The sequence below is a fragment of the Bos javanicus genome, chromosome 4 (genome assembly GCF_032452875.1).
Source record: "Bos javanicus breed banteng chromosome 4, ARS-OSU_banteng_1.0, whole genome shotgun sequence".
NCBI lineage: Eukaryota > Metazoa > Chordata > Mammalia > Artiodactyla > Bovidae > Bos > Bos javanicus.
In genome coordinates, this window is record NC_083871.1 from 95187992 (window position 1) to 95202600 (window position 14609).

Consider the following 14609-nt stretch of genomic DNA (forward strand, 5'->3'; position numbering starts at 1 on the left):
ATGTCCTTACGTCAGAACTTTGGAGTCTCTGGTTCATCCCAGCATATGTCCCAGTAAAAGCACATTTCCTTCCTAATGTGAGTTAATGGGCTTGCATGTACGAACTCATGCTGGGGACCAAATGCCAAATTATTTTCTTGCTCAATATTCTTCTGCCATCATGTCAAATATGAGAAATTTCCTCATTCCAAGTTCATTTCACTTCTAATCACTTGAACAAAAACTCTCCCCAGACACACTTGACAAATGTTACTCTCTCTTATTTAGAATGCTCCTTAACAGCCGGAAGAATTTTTCTTCCAAATCTACTCTAAATTGAAGTAAATTTAAAGAAAACTTCCACCTTTGTAAGGAAACCAAAGGTGGGAAATTCTAGCCCTGCTTCTTGAGTTATAACTGGCTGTTAGGCAGGGGTCTATCTTATGCGTATTCGGTGAATGTAACACTAGTTTTTCCTACACAAGATGCTGTAATTCACTGCTCACCAGGTTAGGTCCTGCCAGGTGGCTAAGCTTCCCCCCCGGTGGTTTTGGGTCTTCAGGAGGTGCCATCATTCCCTCTGGTCCCACCCAGCTCTTCAGATTGCTAGTGATTTTAAGTACAGAGCGCTCAGTAGCAAGAGGATCACTGAGTTCACTTGTTTGGAATAATCCTTTCCCAGACTGCTGACGTGTTGATGATGTGCTGTGAGACACATCAATCACGGTGTTGTGAAGACCACATGGCTGTGTTGACCAGCAACGTGTGACTATTTACATTTTAATTATATAAAAAATAAAATCAAGTGGCTTAGTTTCAACAGCAACATTTCAAGTGCTCCGAGGCACCTAGTGGATAGTGCCATTGTGAAACACTTCCATCCCTGCAGAAAGTCCACCAAACAGGACTGCTTCTTAGTGCCCTGGTGAGCAAGATTTCCCAAACAGCTTTGGTGTCTGCCTTGTGGGCTGCCTCGGAGCTCTTTCAAAGTCCAGGCAGAAACTGGCTCTACCCCTTGCATATCACTCTCTTCCTGAGGGCCAGGGTGCCTCTTGTTTGTCTCTGCATTCCCCTACTTCCACGGGAAGCCTCTTCAAATTCAGAAATTCGCAGGTGTATTGGAGAAGGAAACTTCTGGGCAATGACTTTTTAGAGCAAGGCGACAAGAACGCTAGTCTCATGAGTGCAAGCTACGTAGTTCTGTTGGCTTTGTTTAGCTCTTCATCGCTTGGTCACCCAGTTATCTTCTGTCAGCTGGGTGTCACAAATAAGTGTTCCTGGTTACAGGTGAGCATAGGGTCATTCCTTACCACCCCCACTCCTCGGGGTACCCTGCCCTCCAGGTACCTCATGCAACCTGATGACATTCCTCAGACTTCCTTGTCTGGTGTCTTTGTTTCTTCCCTAGCCAAACCCTCCGCGTTTATCTAATTTATCTTATCCGATTTCTCTCTGGATAAGCAGCTCGGTGTACGCACTTAACAGAGCAGAAAGAGAACTTGTCATTTCTGAAGAAAGAAGTGAGGCGGCAAATGTACAGGGTGGAACAAGATTAGGCAGGATCAAAAGGCAAAGCAGGATGCTCATAACAAAGACAGTTTAAAAATTACAACCTTCACTGTTCACCCTATTGGAATTTACCGGCTGTCAGCGCACCAGCGCACCGTGGGTGTGAACTGTTAGGCATCCGGATGAGAGATCGGCCTTTATTCCTTCTGGCTCTCTGATGACATCCTCTAGCAAAAGCTCAATGTCATCATTAAAAAGAAAGAACAGCACACTGATGAATTAATTTGAAAATATCTGACCAGCTCTTCCAGTTGCAAATCTGGAAATAAATTAATAGGTGTTTTGCATAAAGTACAACAGCATGGAGTTAAGTACCTGGAAAACCAGTCCTTACTGGCTGTGTTAGTCAGAGTTCTCCAGAGAATCAGAACCATAGGATGTGTGTAGAAGTATGTGTGTGTGTGGTAGTGAGGGGAAGGTATTTTTAAAAATAGGTTTGTGTACCTGTGGTGACTGGCAAGTCTGCTGTCCTCAGGGAAGGCTGGCCAGAGTTGATGCTGCAGTCGGGAGTCCAAAGACAGCCTGAAGTCAGAACTCCTTTCTCTTTGGGGATCTCAGTCTTGCCAATCCTTCAACTGCTAGCATGAAGCGCACCCATATTATGCAGAGTCTGAGTCTGCTGATTTAATTGTTGATCACATGTCAATGTACCTTCACAGCAACATCTAGACTGATATCTGATCAACAAGACACAACTAGCTAAGTTGCCATGTAAAATTAGCCATTTCTGTCACCAAGCATCTAATTAATGTGATGAGTGGGTGTATTTGTTAGGGCTGCCATGACAAGCGCCATACAGTCTGGGTGGCTTACACAACAGAAATGTATTTTCTCACAATTCTGGAGGCTGGAAGTTTGAGATCAAGGTGTCAGGGAGGGTTGATTTCTTCAGAGGCCTTTATCCTCGGCTTATAGATGGCTGTCTTCTTTCTCTATCTTACATTGGACTTCCCTGGTGGCTCAGACCGTAAAGCATCTGCGTACAATGTGGGAAACCCGGGTTCAATCCCTGGGTCAGGAAAATCTGGAGAAAAGGAAATGGCAACCCACTCCAGTATTCTTGCCTGGAAAATCCCAGGCATGGAGGAGCCTGGTGGGCTCAAGGGATCACAAAGAGTCAGACACGACTGAGCAACTTCACTCACTTTCACTTTGTACAGGTCTGTGTCCTAACTTCCTCTTCTTACAAGGACACCAATCATTTTCAATTAGGGTCCACCCTGTGACCGCACTTGAATGTAATTACCTCTGTAAAGCCTCTATATCCAAGCAGTCACATTCTGGGGTATTGGAAATCTGGGGAGAAGGGGCACAATTTAGCTCTTAATAGTGGGAAAGCACAAGAAAATCCAGGGGTTGTGGTGGCTCTCCATTGTGCTGAGAAGTGCTGAGTTCAGTTTAACCATGTGCAAGTGATTAGGGGTAGATCTGAAAGCAGACCAGTTTGCTTTGATAGATGGATAACTTCTCTTGTCATAGGGTTTTAAAAAATGAGTGTTTATATGCTAACCATCAGGGCTTCCCAGGTGGCACTAGTGGTAAAGAACCCACTTGCCAATGCCAGAGATGTAAGGGATGCAGGTTCTTCCCTGGGTCAGGAAGAACCCCTGGAGGGGGTCATGGCAACCCTCTCCAGTATTCTGGCCTGGAGAATCCCATGGGCAGAGGAGCCTGATGGGCTACAGCCCATAGGATCATACAGAGTCAGGCACAACTGAAGTGACTTAGCACATACACATGCTAACCATTAGGTTGAAAAACTGAGATATGGGATAGGGAATCAATTTGCTGCCCCAAATGTAGGCTAGGCATGGTTCCACATGGGTGTCATCTGCAAATGTCAACATCTCTTTTCCCCAACTGTATTAATAAAACAAAGCTGCTGGATAAGAGAAGTGGCATTGTTAGACTCTCCACAGCATATGTGGCTGTTGATTACTTCTTTTGGTTTATAAACTCACTACCTGATTTTAATACTTAGACGAAAACATTCTTCTTCTTGATTGATTGATTGATTGGGGGATTTTGAAGCTTACCGGGTTTTTCTAATCAGAAAAATATTCTGGCTTATTGCATAAATTTGGAAAATTTATAAAAGTATAAAAAATTATTAAAAATCAGAGACATTTCACCATATATTTAGAAAACCAGTTAATAGATTAGTATATTTCTTTCTTTCCCTAGGCATACATTTTCAATAAAATTAGGATTACACTATAATCTGTTTTCCAAATTCTATTGTAACAGACATGTCCCTGTTTCTTACTTATGAAAATATTTAAATGGTTATGGTGCATTTTATCCATTTCTTTGCAAGTATCCATTCATTTCACATGTTTTTTTTTTTTTTCCTTCAGTGCCTCAGCATGCTCTGCTTGGTGCTAGGTGCTGGGGATGCACTGGTAAAACAGATAGGACTCTTGCCTTCATAGAGCTTTTCCCATTTTATGGATATATGAAGATTTCCTTAAGCATACCTCAAAGAGAGCTAAGCTGGGAGGAAGGCATTTTGCCCTTTTCCTCTCCCAGCCATATACCTAGAATGTGATTGATGGCTGGCACTCCAGCAGCCATCTTGGGCCATAAAGTAACTTTGAAAATGGAAGCCAAATATTGAATATAGGATGACGTATAGGATATCTGGGGGTCTGAGCAAATCATGTAGACAGGATAGATAGTTCATGAGCCCTGGGCTGTCCACATCATGACTGAGTCCATGTGAAATGAAGATAAACTTCTAAGCTGTTTAAGCACTGTTATTATGTGGTGATATGCACCAAACTCATTTCCTGATACAATGCTATTTGTGTAGAAGCTGCAAAATTCTACATAATCCAATATATCACGTTTTATCGAGTCTAAGACACATTTACTTTTATTTCTAAAATGTGTGATTTTATGATTTTATATGCCCTCATCAACATGGTTTAAATGACAGATTTCAAAACTCTTAGTGGTATATAAAATAATAGTGAATCTTATTGTCAATGTCATGGCATCAATGAAATGTGATATGCAAGTTTTCCTTGGACTCATTCTTTGCTTTTTATCTTAAAATCTAAATAATAGAGATAAACAAAGAATAGTAAACATTTTTATCCTTAGTGCCCATAATTGAAAAAAATTAACTTTTTGTTCACTTTTTAGTTTAAGATATTTTAAAATAAATAGAAGATAACAGATAAAAAGTTCAAGTCCTCTCTTTCCCTTCCATCATGCCTGTTACATTGCCCCCCTCTCCAGAGACAATTGTTATCACAAATCTGGTATTTCTCCTTCTAGACTGCATTTTACTACCGTTGATAAATATTATAAATATATAACTTTTCTATATATTTTTAAGCTCTAAATATATGCCACCACACTGGTGTCATTCTGCAACTTGCCTTTTAAAATAAACGCTGTGTTTGAAGTCTGTCTAGTGACGTGCTGGTAAATGCTTAACCACCAGCTCTTGTGATGGTGAAAAGGGGTGTGATTTATTGCTTGTTCTAATTTCAGTGTTGTAAATACTCCTAATGTGACTGACCTCAAACTACTGATATAATATCAACCAGCTCATAAAACCCCCGAAATTTTAACAAATAGCTCTTGAGACACGGCTGCAGCATTCCACTAAATCATTTCATATCCTTGTGTAGATCTGAGCTCTGCGTTTGTTCACTTGGGTATTGTAAGAGTTTTTCCTGATGTTTCTGTCAGTTTGCTTGTTAACAGACACCTAGATTATTTCCAGGGCTTCACTGCTGTAAAATAGCACCCCTCCCTCTCCAGCTCTCTCGTGCACGCTGCAAAGACTTTCTGGGCTACTTGGTGTGTTCACCTAAGTCTCACTAGATCTGGAAAACTGCTCTCCTCAGTAGCTGTACCAGTTTACGCGCTTCCTGGTGGGATGTGAGAGATTCCACTTCCCCACAACCTTGCTGACACTGGCGATGTCAGGTGGTGACTTTTGCCAATCTAAATGGTGAAAGTCCATTGACTTCAGCATTTTTCTGAAGTATAGTTGATTTGCAGTGTTGTGTTAATTTCTGTTGTGTTGACCTTTACTGTCACAGGACCATCTCGTGTAGCGGGCAAGTATTTTTAGTGGGGAGTACATTTTGTCTCATCCTCTGAACACGACTGGCATTCTGTTAGAATGGGAAAAGAAAGGAGATGCCTGCCACAGGAGTTATTTGAATGTGAATTTTGTGTACATTATTTTTTCATAGTATCATCAAATTGGGTAAATGCTGGGAACTTAGAAATTTCTACAATCCCCAAAAAGACACAGAACATCGTTTTTACCTTTCATCGCCTTTCATTGCTTTATTCTTCATTGTTTTGTTCATTTTATACTACCATTTAGGTATACAGGCTTCATTTCCCTTTGTCTCTTTTCACTAATTCAAAAAGAATTTAATATTTAACTAGGCACAGGCTCTCTTATGATGTTCTCCAGGTATGACTCATGCCAAAAAAGGGCAGAGATTTTATAAGTATAGGTTGTGGGGTATGAGAAAGCAGCACATGGGGCCTAAAAAAAAATCTGACTTGTCATTATAGTTTTGTGTTTGTAAGACAAGTCCGTTTTATTGTCTCATATTACTTCACATAACTCAGGAATGCTTTTTCCCAAAGTTGAGGACTTAGCAATATGTGTAGGTGGGACCAAGAAAGGTGTGGTTCCTTTTAGACCATTTCCAAAAGGTGAGTCATGGGAGGGTTGTAAATCAAATATCTGCGGAGGAGGAGATCTGGTATGAAAGGAAGACATACATTAGATTCCACAGCAATTAGACTTTTGTATTAAAAAAAGCATCTGGTTTTAGAACTTGCAAAAAAAGAATAAGTGAGAATTTGAAGGAGATCTTGAAGAAAGCATCCAGGCACCCAACTAACGGTAATTACTACATCCTGTGATTGTCATCGCTGCTCCGCTTCCTAGGACACTTGTTATGGGGATGGAACCTGCAGTGTATCCTCATGCGTGCTAGTTCACTTCAGTCGTGTCCAACTCTTTGAAACTCTATGGACTGCAGCTCACCAAGCTCCTCTGTCCATGGGATTCTCCACGCAAGAATTCTGGAGTGGGTTGCCATGCCCTCCTCCAGGGGATCTTCCTGACCCAGGGATCAAACCTGCATCTCTTGTGTCTCCTGCATTGGCAGGAGGGTTCTTTACCACGAGGGCCACCTGGAAGTCTGCAGTGTATCCCCATCAGGACCTAATGAGGGTGTATGCATGTGTGTGTCCATGCCACTTTGTAATATTAACTCATTGTGGTTTCAATTTTATACATTCTACATTGTTCAATCTTATACATTCTCAAATAGATCAGAAAAGCAATTAGTCATCTACCACCAAGTATTTCATTTAACATTTTATATTCCCACTGGAAGGATTTCAATTCTAGTTCTGGATTCTAAACTTTTTGAAATAAGGGAAGAAAAAACCTGAATGAGTGTTCTCTAAGACAACACAACATGAATGTAGAGCTTAACTCGTATGCCTCTTTAGGACTGCACGTATCACATAATGCAAGGCATACAGGTTATTAACAAGAATGGTTTTCTCCGCCACCCTCCACGGCCGTGCACCGCATCCGTGCTTGTGCACATGTTCCTGTGAACTGGCGTTAGAGACTCGCACTTGCGTCGGGCTGCTGTGCAGATGACAAGGCGGTTTCCATTTCACACCTGGCACACAGGGGTTGGTCAGGAGATGTTAGTACCTGCCCCCTCTGTCCTTCAAGGTCATGTGCATCATAAGTTTGCCTGGACTCACATAGGTTTAGCTTTTCCTATAGAAGAGCCATTGGGAAGGGCAAAGGATGATTCTGGGGCCAAGTCTTCCTTCAGGGTCCTTGAGGACAGCCCCTACCTTCTGTTTTAGAGGACCCCTCAGACATCTGGATTAACACAACTAAAAGATATGATGGCTTTTTCTATTTCAGATTAGCAGACATTGAAAATCAGCATGGGAAAAGCAGCCACCTCCAAACTCTTACACTTAAAGGAGTAAGTCCAGATTGAGACCTGTGGTTATGGATACGGGTTCCAGTCCAGGCAGCACCTGAGGACAGAGTGGTTCCTGTCACAGTGTGGAGCTGGGGCTTCGAGCATCTTTTCTTTGGCTGACCTGAGCACTGGCTTGACCAGCCATTAGAGTCAGGGAAGAAGGTAAATTCTTTTTTAAAGACTTCTTCAAAAAAAAAAAAAAGGTTTAAAAAAATGTTTTAGGATTACAGCAAAAATTTTAGGAAGGTTCAGAGGCTTCCCGTATAATTGGTCCTCATATGTGGATAGCCTCTGCTATTACAATATCCCCCACCAGGGTGTACACTTGTTACAAATGATGAAGCTACAGTGACGCACTGTTATCAGTCCAAGTCCTTAGTTTACATGAGGGCTCACTCTCGGTGCTGTACATTATACAGTCTGGACAGATCTACAGTGGCAGGTACCCACCACTACAGCATCATGCAGAGTATTTTCACTGTCCTGAAAAATCCCCTGTTCTCCACTTGTTTATCCCTCCATCCCCACCTACCCTCTGGCAACCACTGGTCTTTCTCTTGTCTCCAGAGTTGTACCTTTTCCAGAATGGCATATAGTTGGAGTCATAGTTTGCAGCCTTTTTGAATTGGCTTCTTTCACTTACCAGCATGCACTTAAGTTTCCTTTTCAAGGTTCAACAGCTCATCTTTCGGTGCTGAATAATATTCCATTGTCTGGATGTACCACCCCTTATTTATCCATTCACCTACTGAAGGACATCTTGGTTGTCTCTGAGTTTTGGTAATTATGGATAAATCTGCTATAAACATCCATGTACAGGTTTTAATGTGGATATAAGTTTTCAACTCTTTCAAGGGACATGATTGCTGGATTGTATGCTAAGAGTATGTTTAGTTTTGTGAGGTGCTAGACGACCTTCCAGAGTGGTTGATAGGAACCATTCTGCATTCCCACCTGTGATGAATAATTCTTGTTGCACCACATTCTTCTTGGCATTTGGTTTTTCCAGCGTTCTGCATTTTTGCCATTCTGGTAGATGTAGTGGTATCTCATTATTGTTTAGAAGGAGAATTCTTCAGGTAAAGAGTCCCTTTATTTCCCGCCTATAGAGGGGATTTACTTCAGGCCCAAATTTAATCTCTTTGGCCCTGACCATGGTGCTGAATCATCTGATCTTTGAAAATTCAGCTCCTACAATGGCAGTAGATTTACGTTCTCACAGATGTGGAATGTGTTTAAAGTGGTATAAGGAAGTGTGTGCCCCTCCTAAAGCCACATATTTAAGCTATAAAGTCCATCTGCTCCCTTGAACTCCTTTTAAGGAATGTAAGATAGGCAGAGAACTTCTGGCTAAAATTTATAGATTAGGATGCTCCCAGTTCCAGAACTCCATTGGAATATGAGTAGGTTTTAAATAGTCTAAAAACCAGCTGGTGCCAAAGTTAGTGGAGTATAGGTCGAGTGCAATATTTTACCCTCAATTTCTAAGGCAGTAGCAACAGCTATGCCATACTTCCAAAGATAATGATTAGAGAGAGGCTTCTGCTTCTCAGAGTGGGGGTTTCCAACTTCAGTGTGGTGCTGCCTTGCTGACACCCAGCAAATCTGTGTTGACATAAAGCTTTATCATAGGTTAATCCTCTAAGAACAGAGTTTGTGGAAAACAGCACTTTTCATGCCAGCGCTACACTGAGTGCTTAGCTACACTGTGCAAGGCGTGTGCTGGGAATGTGGACCCTGACATCAAAAGGCTTACAGCCTATTAAGTGAGAAAAACATGAATGTGAGCGATGCCAAAGGCAGGCAGAAATGCACTGTTGCTCTCACCAAGAATCAGCGTGTCGGAAGAACTGTGACAGGACAGTGACCCACTCTGACCTCAGCAGGGAGTTCTCCAGTGTCCTGAGCTCTGATCTTGACCTTCCACTTACCTTCCATTTCAGACCAGGGGCAGACATATCTGAATTGATGAAGTCTGGTCAGCCATACATTTCTTTTGAGAGATGAATTCCACTTTGCGACAAGATCCTGGTCATGACTCCTGGGACTCCTGCTTGCTGGGAGCTTGGGAGGATTGCCTTTTTTTTTTTTTTTTTCCCCATTCAAGTACTGCCAGCCAGGGAGAGGACAGTCTCAGGCAGGTTGGGGCATATAGTGTTTAATCTGCTCCATGGACACACATTGCAGCTCCATCTCCACCAGCTCTCTGCAAACGAACAAGGCAGAGATTACTGTATGGAGGTGGTGCAAATCACGGGCTACAAAGAAATTTGTTCAGGAAGGACAAACCGCACGATCAGACTTTCCTCTGCTGACTAAGGAGGACCCTGGTCGCAATAGGATTCCAGTGTCTTTCACCTAAGTAAGCATCAGGGGTTCCTCCTGCCCTTCTTAGGGTCTCTTTCTCAGGACCTAGGGTACCCTGGTGGCTCAGTTGGTAAAGAATCCACTTGCAATGCAGGAGACCCAGGTTTGATCCCTGGGTTGGGAAGATCCCTTGGAGAAGGAGATGGCAACCCACTCCAGTATTCTTGCCTAGAGAATCCCATGTACAGAGGAGCCTAGCTGGCTACAGTCCAGGCAAAGAGTTGGACACAACTGAGCACAAAGCTCTCTCTTCTGTCTCAGAACTTAAAAAGTAGTTCAAAGAGAAAGTTGTAGCATGCTAGGTAAGCAGCATGGGGAGAGCAGTATGAGATTTAATAGCATGAAAAGACAGCACTTGCAATCAGTTTACCAATATCTTGAGGTGGAAATGGCCCGAGTTCTGGGCATGTTACAGAGGAACTCGCCTCTTAAATCCTAGACAGTGCCTGGAACACTGTAGGTGCTCAACAAATCTTTATTCAACTGAATTGTGCTGAGATACTAAAGGAATGGGGGATGGCTGCTTCCCAGGGCCAGTGTTGTGCTCCAGAAGGCAAAGTGGAACGAGTCACGTGTTCTGGGTTTTTGGGACACTTCCACAACCCAGCAGTGTGTAATCCTCACACTGTGCAGCACTGAGGAGCTCTTGCTTCAGGGATAAGAGGTATGAACTCAGGAAAAGCTTACCCAAGGACCTAGAATCTAGCCCATCTCAGCAGGACACATCTTTTTTTGTTTTGTTCCAGACTTTAAACTTTTTATTTTGTATTGGGTTATAGCTGATTAACAATGTTGTGATAATTTCAGGTCGGATACATCATCTTTAGATTAAAAAAGACCCATATACATGACCACAATCCCTCTTTTTCTCTTTATGGCCATTACCACTTTTATTTTCAAGACATCTCAAGGAGGTATCGCTATTGACCTTACCTTCTAGGTAGGAAAAAATGGGGCTAGTGGTTTCTTTCAGCCCATCAGGATGGAAACAGGACCTTTTCCAAAGTCATTTCACAGTCGTTTGCAGGCAAGGGCCCCCCCACTCCACACCAAGAATTTCGTAACTGTTCACTGTTTTATTGCGGAAGGTCTGCTCATTTATGTTTCTCCTGGCCTCTTCCCCACCCAACTTTATTTTTTGCAGGAAGTCAGTAAGTGAGCTAGGATAAGAGCACGGCTCCATGTTCAATCCACACCTTAGTCCTTTGTCCTGGTTCTCCTGTCTGCCCTTGACCTTCCCCTCTGGCCTGTTCAGTCACAGGAAGGAAGCCTAAAGGGAGGGGCAGCTGTTTTCATAGAGTAAAAATGCCTCTTTCAAAAGCATAGCCAGGGGCTGTGCTTTTTTCCGAGACCAGTTCTGACAGCAAAGAAGGCTGGCGCCCAGCTGGCATGCTCCAGGACCTTTGTCCTGTCACCTCCTGCCACATCAAGCCTTTGGCACAGGACCGGCTACTCACCCTCTGCCAGGCCTGCACCATCCCTGCCCAACCCGTGGTGGGTGGTGTCCAACACTGAGGGTTGATACAGACTGGTGCAGCGCCACACTTCTGGGGATGTTTGTTTCCCTGGAGGCAGGATTTATAAAAAGCAGTAGATATAACATGGACCTTCTTTCCTTCTCCTCCTCTTTGACTACTTCCTAGGAATTTGATGAACAAGCTCCCTGTCCACCTACAGACCCCTCTTACCTCCTGAAGGAAGGAAGAGTGGCACCCACTGCCACTCTTGTCTTCTCTAGCTTTAGAAAGTGCTAATCCAGAGACAGCAAGTCGGCACAGTTTGGCCTCAAGCTTCCCAACCGCACCCACATACCAGGGCAGTGCCAGCTCAGGCACTTATCTATTGTTTCCACGCAGCAGGCAGGGTTGGCCATTGGATACTAAGGCCACCTGGGTGGAATGAGCCTTTTCAAAGCAGGGTGGGTCCAGAGCAGTTGGCTAAAGGTTGTTGCTTGGCCTTGACAGTGTGACTAAATGAGGGATGTGGAGCTCAGAACTTCTCTAGAACCAGGTCATGGGGATTAAGAAAAAAAATCAATGCCAAAAAATTCTTTCATCAACTTAAAATAATTTCTATAGGGTTCTAAGCTCTGGTATCAGGAAAAATCAAAACTCATGGCCTTGGGTGGCCATTGTGCGTAGATGGCGTAGGACAGACAGGATGCTGGCGGATGCTCTCCCCAACCCTCACTGACTGCTGAACCTAAGAAAACAGCTTTCCTTTTGAATACCTCTCATTTTTACCAACTGTAGAATGGGGTTGTTGTTCAGTCATTCAGTCATGTCTGACTCTTTGTGACCCCATGGACTGCAGCATGCCAGGCTTCCCTGTCCTTCATGATCTCCTGGAGTTTGCTCAAACTCACGTCAGTTGAGTCGATGATGCCATCCAACCGTCTCATCCTCCGTCACCCCCTTATACTGTTAAAACCCATCTCAAGGTCTTTAAAAAAATGACTGGCTGGTGAAGCCACTGCTTTCTATATGCTATATGACATATCAAACATAACTTGTACTTGGCAGGCTCAGCAGTTGCTCTCATAACTTGCTTTTTCCATTTAACAAAATACTGACTTCATGTGTAGATAGAAGTCCATCTCTGCCCTCCGTTGTCTTTAGTACATCATTTGTATTTCTGCACTGTAATTTATTTAAAGGATCCACTATTAGACTGTCTCCAGTTTCTCATAAGCCATGTGATGTAAGGTGCAGCCTCGTAGTTGATTCTGTCCACACCTTTGTATCATTGCCTTGACTGTGTCACGAGTGGGGTGCAGGGCTCGAGCGGTGTGTGCGTCCTTATGGCTCTGCTTCCTGACACTCACACCTCAGGGCTGCTGCGCCACTTCACCCTTGTCCCTGGCAGTTCCTGACATCAGGCATTTACTGTCATAAATGAATATGTTGCTACTGTAATGGGAGCAAAAATAGTGTCCTGTTGTTATAATTTGCTTTTATTTCTAATGAATTTTTATGTACTTAAAAAAAGGCTTAACTTTCTAAAACTTACAACATGTAAAAGAAAAAAGAGAATGAACAAAACTACCAAGGCAAAGGAAGATGGCACCGAGGTTACAGGTATGTGGCATCCGTCCACTCGGTAGTAATCCTATTATGGCCCTACATCCGGAGTTCCAAGTAACCTCAACCATATAACAAACAAAGGCATTAAATGACTCACTGGAAAAGACCCTGATGCTGGGAAAGATTGAGGGCAGGAGAAGGAAGTGACAGAGGATGAGATGGTTGTATGGCATCATCGACTCAATGGACATGAGTTTGAGCAAGCTCTGGGAGACAGCGAAGGACAGGAAAGCCTGCTATACTGCAGTCCATGGGGTCACGAAGAATTGGACAGGATTGAGCAACTGAACAACAACAACAACAAGCCTTGTTGGGTTGATCTAAGCTCTCATCTGGTCCAGAGATAAAGAACCGTAACTGCAATGCTGCTCTGATTTCTTGGAGGACAGTTAGTAGAGACCCTCCCCTTCACAGCTATTTGTAAGGCCTCCCCAGACAGCCATTTTGCTTTTTTGCATTTCTTTTCTGTGGGGATGGTCTTGATCCCTGTCTCCTGTACAATGTCACGAACCTCATTCCATAGTTCATCAGGCACTCTATCTATCAGATCTAGGCCCTTAAATCTATTTCTCACTTCCACTGTATAATCATAAGGGATTTGATTTAGGTCATACCTGAATGGTCTAGTGGTTTTCCCTACTTTCTTCAATTTAAGTCTGAATTTGGCAATAAGGAGTTCATGGTCTGAGCCACAGTCAGCTCCTGGTCTTGTTTTTGCTGACTGTATAGAGCTTCTCCATCTTTGGCTGCAAAGAATATAATCAATCTGATTTCGGTGTTGACCATCTGGTGATGTCCATGTATAGAGTCTTCTCTTGTGTTGTTGGAAGAGGGTGTTTTTATGACCAGTGCATTTTCTTGGCAAAACTCTGTTAGTCTTTGCCCTGCTTCATTGCATATTCCAAGGCCAAATTTGCCTGTTACCCCAGGTGTTTCTTGACTTCCTACTTTTGCATTCCAGTCCCCTATAATGAAAAGGACATTTTTTGGGGGTGTTAGTTCTAAAAGGTCTCGTAGGTCTTCATAGAACCGTTCAACTTCAGCTTCTTCAGCATTACTGGTTGGGGCATAGACTTGGATTACTGTGATATTGAATGGTTTGCCTTGGAAACGAACAGAGATCATTCTGTCGTTTTTGAGACTGCATCCAAGTACTGCATTTCGGACTCTCGTTGACCATGATGGCCTCTCCATTTCTTCTGAGGGATTCCTGCCTGCAGTAGTAGATATAATGGTCATCTGAGTTAAATTCACCCATTCCAGTCCATTTCGGTTCGCTGATTCCTAGAATGTCGACATTCACTCTTGCCATCTCCTGTTTGACCACTTCCAATTTGCCTTGATTCATGGACCTGACATTCCAGGTTCCTATGCAATATTGCTCTTTACAGCATCGGACCTTGCTTCTATCACCAGTCACATCCCCAGCTGGGTATTCTTTTTGCTTTGGCTCCATCCCTTCATTCTTTCTGGAGTTATTTCTCCACTGATCTCCAGTAGCATACTGGGCACCTACTGACCTGGGGAGTTTCTCTTTCAGTATCCTCTCATTTTGCCTTTTCATACTGTTCATGGGGTTCTCAAGGCAAGAATACTGAAGTGGTTTGCC

The 14609-nt window shown here is 43.2% G+C and overlaps 2 long non-coding RNA genes across 4 annotated transcripts in view; one reads left to right on the top strand and one right to left on the bottom strand.

The window, feature by feature from the left end:
* Nucleotides 1-14609, top strand: part of LOC133246766 (uncharacterized) — a 43806-nt gene that overhangs the window by 9059 nt on the left and 20138 nt on the right. Inside the window, exon 2 of the long non-coding RNA XR_009736166.1 lies at nt 7487-7712. This is a non-coding gene — a long non-coding RNA (uncharacterized LOC133246766). The remainder of the gene's footprint in view (nt 1-7486; nt 7713-14609) is intronic.
* Nucleotides 1383-14609, bottom strand: part of LOC133246761 (uncharacterized) — a 240273-nt gene continuing 227046 nt past the window's right edge. For all 3 annotated transcript variants that reach the window (XR_009736162.1, XR_009736158.1, XR_009736153.1), the window contains exon 10: nt 1383-9756. This is a non-coding gene — a long non-coding RNA (uncharacterized LOC133246761). The remainder of the gene's footprint in view (nt 9757-14609) is intronic.